At 40.8% G+C, this 14,300-nt stretch overlaps 1 protein-coding gene across 4 annotated transcripts in view; it reads right to left on the bottom strand.

Moving 5' to 3' along the window:
- Positions 1–14,300, bottom strand: part of PLCB1 (phospholipase C beta 1) — a 628,875-nt gene that overhangs the window by 418,873 nt on the left and 195,702 nt on the right. The window lies entirely within an intron of this gene.

Here is a 14,300-nt window from a genome sequence, read left to right as displayed (position 1 = left end):
TTTCAATTCACTGATTTTCTTCCTCCTCAACTGAACCATGTTTGGTACCTTTTCTGCAGTCCATTCCAACCCCCATATTTTTCCTTCTCAGAGTATTGACCTTCCAACTGGTTCTATCCAACCTCGTTGTCACATTTCTCCATCTTACTTAGTTCCTCTCATTTCATCTTTTCAAATGCCCTAACTTTCCAATTTCCACTGGCCATGCTGCCAGCAACAACCAAAGTGCTCTGTTGTGCTTTTCTCCTTTCCAGACACGATTACCACACTGCAATCATTCACTCATCTCTTTGACCACAGAACAGCCAATTGAAATGTAAACAGTAAAGTTCTTCGTAGGAAAAAGTTCAGACACTAATTGCACAGTCTTCCTGAAAATGCCACCAGTGGAACTGTGTGGTCTGCCCTGGCAGCTTATGCATTTCATTAGGGCCAGCCGAAAGAACTGAGCATTAGACAAAGGTCCTTGAAACAGAACTTTAACTGCATATATGTCAGATTAAGATAACAACCTAAAGTTATTTCATGCTCTTGACAATGTATTCATTGTATCCCATTTCCCTGTCTTGTCACTGTTCTAATCCTTCCCTCTAATCTTCAAAACTGAGTCCTTCACCCAAACTCCCCAGTCCCTTCTACCTGTTTCCTCTGAACCACTTAAGATTTCATTGCCTGCCTCATCTTTTGCTAGTTGCACCATGGTTCTATTGGATTAAACTGTTACACAATGGGATGTTTTGTACATATGTATGCATATATGTGCATATAGACATATATGTGTGTCTGCATATTTTTAATGCTTTGTTTTTCACTTTAAAGAAAGTTGCTTGAAGGCCAAAATTCCATTTCATACTTTTTGCAATATGTATACAATTAAATACATTTGGTTGATTGATACCTTTTTTTAAGGAATGTGTATCAGTTAAGTTTATACTCAGTTGTAAAAAACAAAGGCTAAAGTAACAGTAGCTTAGAGAGGATAGAGGCTTATTTCTCTCTCCGATAAAAGAAGCCTAGAGGCAGATCGCAGGCTTCGTAGGGTTGTATCACAAGGTTGTTTTGAGTTCCAGCTTTTTTTCTGACAGTTTCTCAGTCCTCAGCATGTAGCATCTACCTCAGAGTAGAGATGGCTGCTCAAACAAAATTCATATTGGTCATCTTTCCCTGCCAGAAAGACAGAAAGTTGAAGTAGCACATGCTCTTAAGAAACTATTCCAGCAGTTTCACAGACTTCTGTTTACACTTTGGGGCCAGAATTTACTCTCACAGGCACACTTAGGTTCAAGGGTTGTTGGAAAGTCTAAGGAGAGAATGGACACTAGATCAGCTGCTCACAGGCTTCCTCTTCCCAGCATTTGCTGAAAGAAAATGGAGTTACTATACAAATAATGTTCCCTCCCTTTGGGATTGCCTGCTCTAGAATATTCTCTCTCAGTCATGACTGCAAACACCTCTTCTTGGACAGAAATGTGCAATGTGTCTACAATCACATCTCCCCCCAAAAAACCCTTAATCTTTTTCTCCTGTGGAATGATTCACCATCTTACCACCTGGTTAGCAGTGTGACCCAACTGATAAAATTTCCATAAAAAACAATCCAAGGAATGAAAAAGGAAATCACACATGAAGTGTACCTTACACACGTCATCTAGCTGCAGTTGGCATCTCCCTAAATCCCCACTTCTGCCTTCCGGTTTGGTTGCAGTCCTGCTGATCAGAACCCACGCCATGTCTTCTCATGGTTTGCTCACTAGTTAGCAAGCATAATTAGAACAAGGCACTGACCCTTTCAAAGCTCCCTTGCAACAAATCTCAAGATATTATTTATTAGACAACGGGCTGTATGTCTTTTCCCCTCTCTACACTCTAGAATCTTAATTATACAAAGTGCTTGCTCTGACATTTTTGCCTTTTTTTTTTCATAAAGAGCAAAATCCCACAGGTAAAACATGTTTGTTTCTCTTAATCAGCATATTATTAATCCTTTCCTGTTCATAGCCTTACAGAAGACCCCTTCTGGAGCTGCTTTGCTGCTTAACATCAAAGCTGTGGCCATCCAGGGAGCATGGGCTATTTATTCCCACAGTTTCTATATTTAACACCTGGCTTTGTTTACAGTCAACTCTCACCCCCCACTCCTCCAACCTAAAATTCCCTTTCTCTCCCAGTTTTGTATCCTCTATCTATCTCTCCAGTGAGCTAGTTTCTACTTAGCTATGCATTTTCTTCTTGAGTTCTCGTCCAGAGTATTCCTGTCCTACCTTTTTGGTTTCTCTCTAGAGAGGAAGGAAATTTCCCTGGGAACCTGAAGGAATCTTCCAGGGACACCACTTCCACTGTTGCTCCTTTCTTTGTGCAAAGGCGCACACTCCTAGTCACCTTCCACAGGCAGCTGTCAAGTGCAAGTTGAGCTCCTGGGACAAGGACATGCTTTTCATTCCAAAAGGCCATGGCTTTATTGAATGGCTCAATTAAAAGTGAACATTGGTTTTATTTTAAAGCAGGTTAAGAGTTCTGGGACAATGTTTTGCTTGTCACTGCTTTGATTAATGTAACAACATAATACAAGATTAAGGAAGTGCATGTTTAATAGTTCAACTAACTAATGATTACTTTGGGGAAAGGAGCAATGTGGGCTGAGTAAATTAAAAAGAAGAGAGCATTAGGAAACATTATAAGCTAATTCTTTATTACACCAAGGGCCCTACCCTGGTGCACATGTCTTACATAACATTCTTAAAATGTCAAAGCCATAGGTATTCATTATTCAAACCTTGAAAATAAGGTTTGCTTGATTATCTACATCAAATGTAGGCATTCTATCCTGGATAAACAAGAAGGACTGAGTTGCATACCCAGGCAAAAGGAAGTGCATGGAAGAGTGACATTTGTCAAGAGAAACAGATTAAAATTGGGCCTCAGATTTGTAGATACATTTTGAATAGTTTTGCTGTCTTCATCTTTATAATGCCAGGCAGTGATATCCATTGTTATTTTATTTTAAAAAGGCAACAGAAGTTTGGGACACTTTTAACTCCCTTTTAAAATTTTGATCCTGCCATATTCTAGTATCAAACACGAATATCCTTGGCCTCCTGACTTTACACCAGGGCCATTCTTAACTTCACTGGACTCTTCAGAGTAGAAACCATGTCATCTTCTCTCTTCTGCTATTTTAGATGCCTGAGGAAGACTTCACTGTAAAAGTTTGACCAGAGTAGCGGGGAAGGGAAATGGCTATATTATGAAAAGAATGTAGTCTTTGTTTTGAAGAATACCTCTAGTCTCTTTTAAAAATTTTTAAAAATATATTTTTTTATTGATTTCAGAGAGGAAGGGAGAGAAACATCAATGATGAGAGAGAATCATTGATAGGCTGCCTCCTGCACGCCCTACTGGGCATCCAGCCAGCAACCCAGGCATGATGAATTTTTAGCTTCCTTTTATATGTAGGGACATTCCACAATATTCACTAAGAATATAAAAGTTCTAAACCAGTGGTTTATCCCCTGACATGAACAATTTATAATGCCAACCCGGGTACCAATGGGTGAAAACACAAAGGAAAATAAAGAGCGAAAGGAACTCAAGTTTCAAACTGTAATCCATTTCAAATCCTTCAAATGCATGTCAAGGCATACAAAGCCCCTTGACAAAGCAAACACCCAGTCCATTCCTTTTTCCTAACGTGTAGTGAAAATTGAAGGAAGAGTTGACCTTGACAGCTCTAAAGCTTCTTTACTTGTCAAAAACTCTAAAACTATGGAGAGTGAGTATACAGTGTACCAAGGATACTAAAAAATAAACATCAGTGTGCTGAGAGTAGTTTTCTGCTTTTAATTGCCTCGGTCTTACAAGAAAAAAAGGAGAGATCATTAAGGGACAAAATTCCTTTAGGAATACCAAATCTGCATCAACTGTGCCCACATTTACCAACCCTTACATCTCCCCTGAACTCTGCCTAATGTAATGTTCAAACTTTGCCTGCAGCAAATACCTCCTCCCTCCCTCACACACGCATTCCTATAAAAACCACACAAAAGGAAAATTGCGAGGAGTTAGAGACAATTGCCTTTTAAGGACACACCACCTGGTTTTTATGGGGCTTAATGAGATTCAGTTTAAGCTCTGGGTAGGCCTGCCTTGTGGGCTTACCAAGTTGGGGTGGGGACCAAGATGGGAGACACTGCAGAGGACATTGGAAAGGGAACCAAATGTGCAGAGAGATAGGGGGTGAAAGAGTTGATGAATGACTTCCTCGGGGTTGGCTGGAATAGAGGCACCACAATGCCAGGAGCTGAAGCTGGAAAGGAAGAGGAGGCCACAAAGGGTGCAAATGCCATCAGAAGTAGAAGAACTTGGGGCTTATTTTAAAGCAGGTGTGAAAGGGCAAAATAATAAAGGAGATAAACTACACAGATAAAGCCAGAGCATCATGCAATGACAAAATCAAACTTCAGCTCAGATCCCATAAACAGAGTGACTGTTCCCACCCATGAGAGGGGAATAAAATGTTCCCTTTGGTAGTTGTGAGCAAAGAATGGGACTACGCACAGGGTGCCCAATTGGCCCAAACTACGCGACCAAACAAACCCACAAAATCCATCCCTCTGGTTGGTAAGCTCGAAGCCAGCATCTGGCAGTGTCTTCTGGAGGCAAGTCAAGCCTCTTTATGGACTGAACTCAGAGTATTTACAGAGTCAAAGAAAAAGAATTAGGACCAAGAGTGCCACAACAAAACAAATATCAGCAGCAATAAATCACCCTTGCATCTAGCAGGCTGGAAAAGAAATGACATGAATCTCACAGGAGGGAATTAGCAAAACTATGGCAGAGCAAAGAGAAGTTCAGGTCAGAAGAGAAAGGGGCAGCTTCTCTTGCTGTCACTGGTCAGTTTCTCAAGACATTGGACTTGGGGGTTGGCCGAAAAATTCTGTTGTATAGTAGAATGAGTTCATAGTTAGTACAAAGTCTTAATTATGGATTACTAAAATGTTTGTAGATATCATTCTACAGTGTATGTTTCTTCATTCTGAACAAATGCTTTTGTTGTCTGCCTAAGTCCCAGAAATAAAGAATCGCTTAAGACACTGATAAATAATACAGAGATGCGCACTGGGAGGGCTTTATCTCATAGCTGCCATTAAATAACCAGAGAGAAAATTCTGTATTAGGGATGCTTATTTCTAAGTGTTACAGCATACCAAAGAGTCTAAGGAGCGTGTTAAATGGCCCATTTGGAATCATTAGTGGTTTTATAAATAACCTGAGGATGGTTCCAGCGGTAGGGAAATAACAGAGTAGAGGGAGCACAAGTCAGGGGCTCCCACAGTGACCTGGCAGAGTGGTTCTCAAAGTGTGGGTCCCGGTCCAACAGCAGCAGCAGCACCTGGGAATTTATTAGAAATGCAAATTCCTAGGTGCCATCATAGACCTACTGAATCAGAATGCTTGCAGTGGAGCCCAAAACCTTGTGTTTGAACAAACCCTCGGGGGGTTCTGGTGTAGACTCTGGTCTGAGAACTACTGCCCTGATTTTGTTTTGCAAAGTGTGATCTCCTGGACCAGGACATCTGCTATCCCCCGGGGCTGGTTAGAAATGCAGATCTCAGGCCCCACCCCAGACCTATTGAGTCAGAATCGGTATATTGTCCAGAGCCCAGGTGCTTGGTACATTAGAGAAACTGGAGTAGGAGATGAATAATAAGATCCTAAATAAGGGAGTCTCTGTGGGAATGGGGAGGTTAATGCACGGCTCTGACACTGCTAGCAATCCAGTTGTATAAAACTACCCCTGGTATACACCATGTGGACTGGATTTACTGGCTTGTCGGGATTTCAGGGTTCCCAGGATCAAAGGTAGTTGAATAATAAAGACATTCCTACTGTGGGGTTCCACATCGGCCTCTCTAAGTGTCCTCTTCCCCAAATGCAAGCATTTTGGGGAGGGGTTATATATGAAGCTGCTAAAATAACACTTCCAATGAGTTTTGGATCTCTTAGGAAGCAGCAGGCTGGAGCTGAGGTTGCCATGGGAGCCAGAAAGACAGAGATGGGATTTTCTGGGAACAGGTTAGATGCAGTGCAGGGATTCTGGGCAGGGAGGCTCTGGCTCAGGGCTAAGCAGGTTGCCAGCAACAGGTCAACAGTTATGGGAGCGCTGACAGGCTGGGAGAGAGCGCTGTGGATTCCTGTAAAGAAGCAAAGTTCAGTCTGGGAGATGGAAGCCAACAGGTGGGAAACACCTGTTCTCTCCAGCTGCAAAATGTGCACTATGCATTCCAGCCTGATTTCCCTCACCAATAACTGCTTTAATAATTAAGTGGAGAGTCAAAGGAAAGAAAATACAGACCAGCTGATCTTCTTCCTTATTTTGTTTTAATTGGGAACTATTTCCAGTCCATCCTAGATCACTGGTTCATTAATGAGTAAACTATCGTGTCTTGTAACTAATATGTCTTGTATCTGTAAGCAAGGCTTAAAAATGTATATTCTTACTACAAGATTTACAGTGCACTTTGTCACTGAATGAAAACTCAATGCAAATGAGATGAATATGTCACTGTGTATGACCCATTACTTCTTGACTCATCACAAAGCCAAACCTTGAAATTCTCAGGGCTCAACAGGTAACATAAAATGCTAGTTCTCTCTAGCTGGTGTCCTTGAAGATGTTCTGTCCCCCATCTTTCAGTGTACTCTCTGAAAGCCTGGGAAAGCAGCAAAATTCAGCAGCGGTTGCCTCAGTGATTTGTATCATAGGCTCTGGAGTCAGAATAGCCAGGTCTGAATCTTCACTCTGTAACCTACAGCTTTGGGACCAAGTGCAAGTTATTGAACTTCACTGCACTGCAGTTTTTACCTACATAAAATAAAGACAGCAGTTCCTACTTTATGAAGTTATCATGAATATTAAATGAGCTAATGTATGCAAAGTGCTTAGTGTACTAACGAGCACATAGCAGGTCATCAATAAATGTCAACTATCATTATTGCCGAAAGTGCAATTTGAGAGCTGCAAACTACCGCATGAAATGTTAACATGTATATCAATAAATGAGAATGTCAGGTATGGATGAGTGCTGAGATGAAGGGGTAAAGGAAGTGGCTTTGGTGAGGAGAGTTCAGCAGTTCAGGACCAGGATGGGAAGGCCTCTGCGAGCAGGTTAAATACACAAGGAGAAGCAGTATCGTCACCATGCTGATCTGGGAGTAGAGAAGTCAAGAGCAAAAGGCAGCAAATATGACACTTCAGGGACTACAGGAAGACAGAATTTCAAGGAAGAAGCAACCCATCAGCCATGTCAAGTGATGTTAAGGGGCCAAGTGCAATAAAAACTGATGACAAGATGTTCGACATTGGTCTTTGTGGCAAGAACTTTTTCAGCAGTGTGTTGAGGTGAGAATGGAGTGGGGGGAGGCAGAGACTCTAAGTGAAGGCCATTCTCTAAGAGCTTTGCTGTGATGGGGAGCAACACAATCTGGGAATGTGTAGTTGATCATGATTTATTGTTGGTAAAAGGAAGTAACATGAGTAAAGGCGAGAAGAGAAGCACCCAGAGATGTGTGCCAGGGCAGGGATCACGGTGGGACGGGGGAAGGAGGGAGGTCCAAGCATAACGGGAGAGGCAGCAGGGGAAGTGTGTGAACAGCCAGACGGCTTCACTGAGTCCTGCCAGACGCTGCAAGGTGAAGAGCTTGAAAGGAAGTGAGCAGCTATTAGATGACATCGCTCAAGATGAAAGCAGCGACCTTCCTGTTTCCAGGACTCACGGTTGTGAATGGGAAAGGCACCTTAGACACACATGAGATCATAGAAACTTCCGCCATGAAGAACAATTATGTTTGGGTGCTTGGCATATGCTGACAATTCATTTTTAAAGACAAGATACTCTTCTGCATGTCAAAACTAGAGTTTAATAATATATTAAAATATGTGAAAATGCAGAATGGCGATCTATATTTAGTATATAGTCCTTAAAACTCAATTCTTATCCTGGAAAACATGGACTTGGAAATCCAAAGGGCACAGAACAATCTGGCAGGAACTTGAAAGTCTTCAGCAGAAATGGTCCCCATGTCATCTTAACTATTTGTCAGAGTGCCAGTTTGTGGCTGAGCCTTGGAAAGGGAAGGGATTTTGACAAGAATCCCTAAGGCAGTTCCAAAGAGGGTCTTTAACTAGAACTATCAATTAAGTAGACACAGAGGCAGGGAGAGACAATATGTAAGAAGTTCAGCAGGAGGGGCCATGCTGGGTATAGAACAGTCAGCATTGACTGAGCATGTGCTATGTGCACCAGACCCCACGCAGAGCCCCTTTAAAGTATTAACAATTTAATGCTCATAGCTTTCTCACCCCCATTTTACAGAAGCTAGGAGATGCTAAGTAACTTGCCCAGAGTCACTCATGCACTTGTATTGAGAGAAGCCATGACAAAGCTTCAGTGATATGAGAGCCAAACAAGTAAATCACCAAACAGGATAGAGAATTTGTGAAGCTGGATGAATGCAGTGTGGGTGTGGAGAGAGAACAAGCAGAGAAGAGGTCAAGGTGCAGGTGGGCTGAAAGCCAGGCCCAGAATTAATTCTGTAACATAGCCAATCTGCCGACAGTGTACTCTTAATGGAAGGTTGGCAGGCATCACTGGGCTGAGGTGGAGATCTGGGAGCAAATGAGCTCACCCTGCTGGAAGGGGGAGGATGAATTACCTCTACAGTGCACTGACTCAATAATTGTATTGCCTCCCATCCCAGACTAACACTCTCTCCTACTTGCTCCAGCTCAGTGATAAATAAAACTGAGGAGCAGTTCACAAAAGAAGCAGTGACAGCTTATCACTACGATCAAGATCATCTCTTTTATCTCATATTCCACTGGTAAGAGTGTGAAGTGACACAGACACTTCACATAGCTATATAGATCTGTACATGGTTACATAGCTATATAGATCTGTACATTTTACTGTGTATAAATTACATCTCAAAAAAGAGCCACTAATGTTTAAAATAAAACTTTAAAAAATAATATTTGTCCTGATCTCGGGGTAAAGTAAGTCTCTTTATTGATGACTTTCACATTTATCACTTTGTCATAGCTCTGCTAATTAGGCTCTTGAACTTCAGCACACACCACAAAATGCAAAGATATTCAGCAAAACAGAGAATTCAACCCGGCCAGTGTGGCTTGGTGGTTGAGTGTCCACCTATGAACCAGGAAGTCACAGCTCACTTCTTGGTCAGGGCCCATGCCTGGGTTGCAGGCTCAATCCCCAGTAGGGGGCGTGCAGAAGGCAGCTGATCAATGGTTCTCTTCTCACCACTGATGTTTTTATCTCTCCCACTCCTTCCTCTCTCTGAGATCAATTTTAAAAAGAGAAAGAGACAGAGAACTCACAGCAGAGCAGCGCTTGTTAGTACTCAACGGTTATCCTAGCACTGCACCACTTTACTGCTTTCTCCCCGAAAGATCTTGACAATAAAAAGGCATATGTGTCATTAACCTAAACAAAGTAATTATGATGCTGGCTCCATGGGAAGGATGTACTCCCACAGAGAAACAGGACAGTGCTTGAGCTTCCCTATGATGGGCTGAGCTCCATGAATAATTAACATGTCTCTCATTGTTAAAATTCTGCCTTTCACATCTTTTAAGTCCTGTAAATGTATCATCTGCTATTAAAATTTAATAAATTTAGATATTTGAAGATAGAAACAAACAGCCCCTGCTATTTCTTAGAATTGTGACTCACTCCAGAAGGGTGGCCCCATCACTGACACGGGTGTCCCTAGCTCTTGGGCACCAGGAGCTTGGCCACAGGTGCCTTACCAGGCATTGGCTCCCCTATTTCGCTGCTCACCTTCTGCCCAACTCCTAGAAATGGCCACAATGTGCTGAAACGGGCAGGTCTACACCTTAGGAACGGTTTTGTGGTTTGAGGTGTCAGAAACTCACTCTTATTCTTAATTACTCTTTTTCATCTTGCTTACAGGAAAAAAAAAAAACTTGAAGAGTAAATACTAAATCTTAAGCATAGTTTACTGACTAAGAAAATAAGCCTCTTTGGAAAAGAAATTACATATCTGTATTAACTTCCCTCTTAAGGATAATATGGAATACTTCAGGCATTAGGTATAATTTTGCAAAAAAAAAAAAAATTAATTACTCAAACTAATATTGAAACTCAAGTATCCTTTAGTTTTAGCAAGTGTCATAAAATTATAGTTATTAGCTTTTAAAAGTCTCAAATGCATCTTACAAATGATACTTTAAGTTTTATTTCATGACATTGGAGATTCCAATAGATTCCATGTTTCAAAAACAATTCCACAGATAAGTTGGAATTTCCAAAACTCAGCATGGATGCTCTCAAAGGCTAAGAAAGGAATATCTCAAGACTAAGCCATCACCTACCAGGAAAAAGGTACTCTAATGATAACAAAATGAAAACCCACACTTTAATATAAGTTTAATTTGCTATCTTATTCAGCATTATCCAAATAAAGTTTCCCATCATGGTTACAATAGATGAGATTGCCAACATGGGAGGCTGATACCTGGGTTCAAATCCCAATTCTGTCATTTACCAGCTGGGTGACCTTAGTCAAATTACTTAATTTTCTTGTACTTTACTTTCTTTTTTTATAAAATCCTATATAATAAAAGTCTAATATGCAAATAGACCGAACGGCAGAACAACCTGTCACTAAGATGCACACTGACCATCAGTGGGCAGACGCTCAATGCAAGAGCTGCCCCCTGGTGGTCAGTGTGCTCCCACAGGGGGAGCGCCACTCAGCCAGAAGCCCTGAGCAGGGCTAATGGGCGGTGGTGGGAGCCTCTCCCGCCTCCACAGCAGCACTAAGGATGTCTGACTGACAGCTTACGCCCACTCCCCTAAGCGATCAGTTGGATATCCCTCGAGGGCTCCCAGACTGCAAGAGGGCACAGGCTGGGCTGAGGGGACCCCCTGCCCCTAGTGCATGAATTTCATGCACTGGGCCTCTAGTTGGATAATAATAATGATTATTTCATAGGTTTCTATTTTATATTAAATCATTTAATGCATATAAAACCCATAAACCCATAAACATGTATGCCATGCTTAAATTGTTCTTAGCCATTGTTATTTATTATTATTTTTATTCTGGTTCCTTTTTTGAGAATTACAAAGAACATCATTTAAATATAATGCCTCTATTACTATGGAAATTTAGACAGATAGAAATTATCCCAAAATTTATAGATACATATTTTTCTAAATAAAGAAATAAGAAACCAGTAGAAGTTAATGATCATAATGTTTGGTTTGAATGTTCAAATAAGAAAGGTTATAACCATAGTTATCATCATAGTGTCGCAGACTGACCTTATTAGTGAAAGAAGAAAAAGAGAAACACCTATATGTAATCAACATATGCTTCAATAGATGTATATGTAATCAAGATAAAATAAAACCTTCAAGTTATGAGGGAACTTAAAAGTATTTTATCCCAACCCAAGACAGGCAACCATTCTAAGCATCCCAGGACTGGCATCACCTAGGAGCTTTATTAAAAATTCAGACTCTCACAACCCACCTCAGACCTAATGAATCAGAATCTACATTGCATGTTGGAGACAGGCTGGCCCATACTATTTTGAATTACTTATACTACGCAGGCTCACTACTCATGAGACCACTATTCCATTGTTAGAAATTCTCAATTTTTAGCATCTCTTCATTATATGGAGTTCAAATTTGCCCCCCAAATACGTAAGAAAAATATACACACCATGATCCCATTTTTAAAAAAAATGCATGATATAAAATGTGTATATATTTATTTATATATAGATTTTGGTTTTCATAAAAAGACTTCTGGAAGAACAGCCAATTGTTGACATGAGTAAGGAATTTTTAAATGTTTGATGGACTAAAGTGATCCAATTTTTACCATACACAAATCTCCAATGTTGTTTTAATTCCTTACTGTGACTACTTTTCATTTATCCTTTAGTGTTATTGCTGTCAGCTGGAAAATTCAGGATGAATTTTATTAATTTTTCCTTAGAGAGCTGAAAGCAGCTTCCTGCCTCTCCTTAGACTTCTCTTCTCCAGGCTAAAGGCTGCAAATGTTCACATTGGCTTCTGCTGTCCTACCACCATTCCCTCATCCTCTGATTCCTCCATGCTGTCAACAGGTCTCTTAGAAGTGGTATCAGAGCCCAGTGCTCTCTAACCAGCACTATTACAAGCAATCAGTTGCTTTCCAGAATGCTTTCTTCTTCACTAATGACAAGACATCTTCGTTTTAAAATGCCATTTAAAAAGTCATTGAAGAAAGTTGTCCTTAAGTTATGCAAATTATAATAAAGCTTTTTTTCTGCGTTGATTCAAATTACTGGAGATGCAAAGACATTAATGTCTTGTAATGACATTAATTGCACAGAACTAAATATTCATTTCTGAAGCAAAAGAGGATGACTATCAAATTTAGGGTGCACACAATGTGTATTCTACCACAACATGCTACCTGAGAAACAAAAGAGTGTTGTTGTCAAGAACATGTGCCCTGAGTAATGTACCTGGTAAACAGGACTCCAGTAAAGTAGGGGCGGGGCAGCATCTCTAAAGTAACGGTACCCAGCCAGCGTGGCTCAGTGGTTGAGTGTCAATCTCTGAACCAGGAGATCATTGTTCGATTCTCAATCAGGGCACTTGACCAGGTTGAGGGCTTGATCCCCAGTGTGGGGTGTGCAGCAAGCAGCCGATCAATGATTCTCTCTCATCATTGATGTTTCTATCTCTCTCTCCCTCTCCCTTCCTCTCTGAAATCAATAAAAATATATTTTTAAAATGAACTAACAGTGCTCATATCCATGGTTCCAAATACTTAGAAGAGTAGGGAGTGCCACTACCTAGCTAAAGAGAGGGGCAATGTTATAAGCACTGTCTCTGGAATCTGACTTGGTCAAGTTGTGGCTTTGCCACTGAGGGGTTGCATGTGACATTAAATAAGAAATTTAGTCTCTCAGAGCCCCATTTTCACATCTGTCGATATCAATAGTTATTCTACTATAAGGTAGTGATCAAGTTTAAATGAAATGATACATGGAAAGTACTTAAAACAATGTTCAATAAATTTTGACCACTGAGATTTTGCCATAAGAGATAGCTAAGACACGATCTATACATTTAAAAAATGTTCTGGCTAATATACATCTCACTTAAGTTCTCTCAATTTTGGGGTCTATTTAGGTTTTTTTTATGTTAGTCTGTTTACGAAGAACAAATAAACTCTCACTGACGTCAGCAGATTTGCTCAATTCTACAGTAGAAACTGGGAGAGAAGGCATCTGGGAAAGCAAGTGTCAATGAATCAGCATAAATCCATCCCCACTGCTGGAAAGTAGCCAGAGCGCAAGCCCCACTGACAGCAAGTCACCAGAATGATGTTCATTTAAATACCAAGGGCAGCATGGAGCAACATGAAAGACGGAAGCAAGGTCAAATGCTTTGTGTGTTCTGCCAGGTCAGAGGCCAGAAACTCTAGGGCCAAGAATAGAAATACAGCTCCAATCCTGGCCATCCGGTTCTTGGTTTCCAATCATCTTGTTTTATAGATGAGGAGATAAAGACCCAGCAAGGTTAGTGGTTAAATAGGAGACAGGAGTCTCAAAGCCATGTTTGTTCATTCTTGGGCCAACTGTCTTATCTGTGCTGCTTTCATATGTGTGTTAGTTTATATCACTAATTCTACAGAGTGGTGTGCTATTAAGCCACATAAGGCGAACACAAAAATATACAGAGTATTGTTTTGGAAGCTGTCAATTTTTACCACACACAAACACCTCTTCAACTTTATATGATAAATCCCCCAAACTGAGTATGTGTCCCACCTTCTGTGAGCATTTGGGCTTTTTCGTTAATTAAAAAAAGAAAACAAACAAAAAAAATGATCACTTTACTCCATCAACAATCTCTTTGTTGAGGATCAAAATATTCTAAAGTCCCTCTTTCAGTTGGGTGCATAATAACTGAAGATGAAATGGTCTGATGGAAGCGGACACTATACCTCAGGAACTTCTAGTAACTTCTGTCACAATGATGGGCATAGACAACCACTCCCATCACGGCAGCACTGACATGCCCCAACAACAAAACCCAGCAAAAGGCAGCAGCCTGCCAAGGGAAGAGGCTTCACCTTCAGAAGATTTGTGTGTGTGTTTGTGTTCTTTTAAATCTCAAAATGTCAGCTTTGGGTAACACACATCTACTGATTTTAACATGGAAAAAAAAATCGCATGGACTTAGTCT

Source organism: Myotis myotis, unplaced genomic scaffold, assembly GCF_014108235.1.
Source record: "Myotis myotis isolate mMyoMyo1 unplaced genomic scaffold, mMyoMyo1.p scaffold_m19_p_9, whole genome shotgun sequence".
In the NCBI taxonomy this organism is placed as follows: domain Eukaryota; kingdom Metazoa; phylum Chordata; class Mammalia; order Chiroptera; family Vespertilionidae; genus Myotis; species Myotis myotis.
Note: the sequence above shows the minus strand (reverse complement) of the source record. Positions and strands in the feature narration are given on the sequence as shown.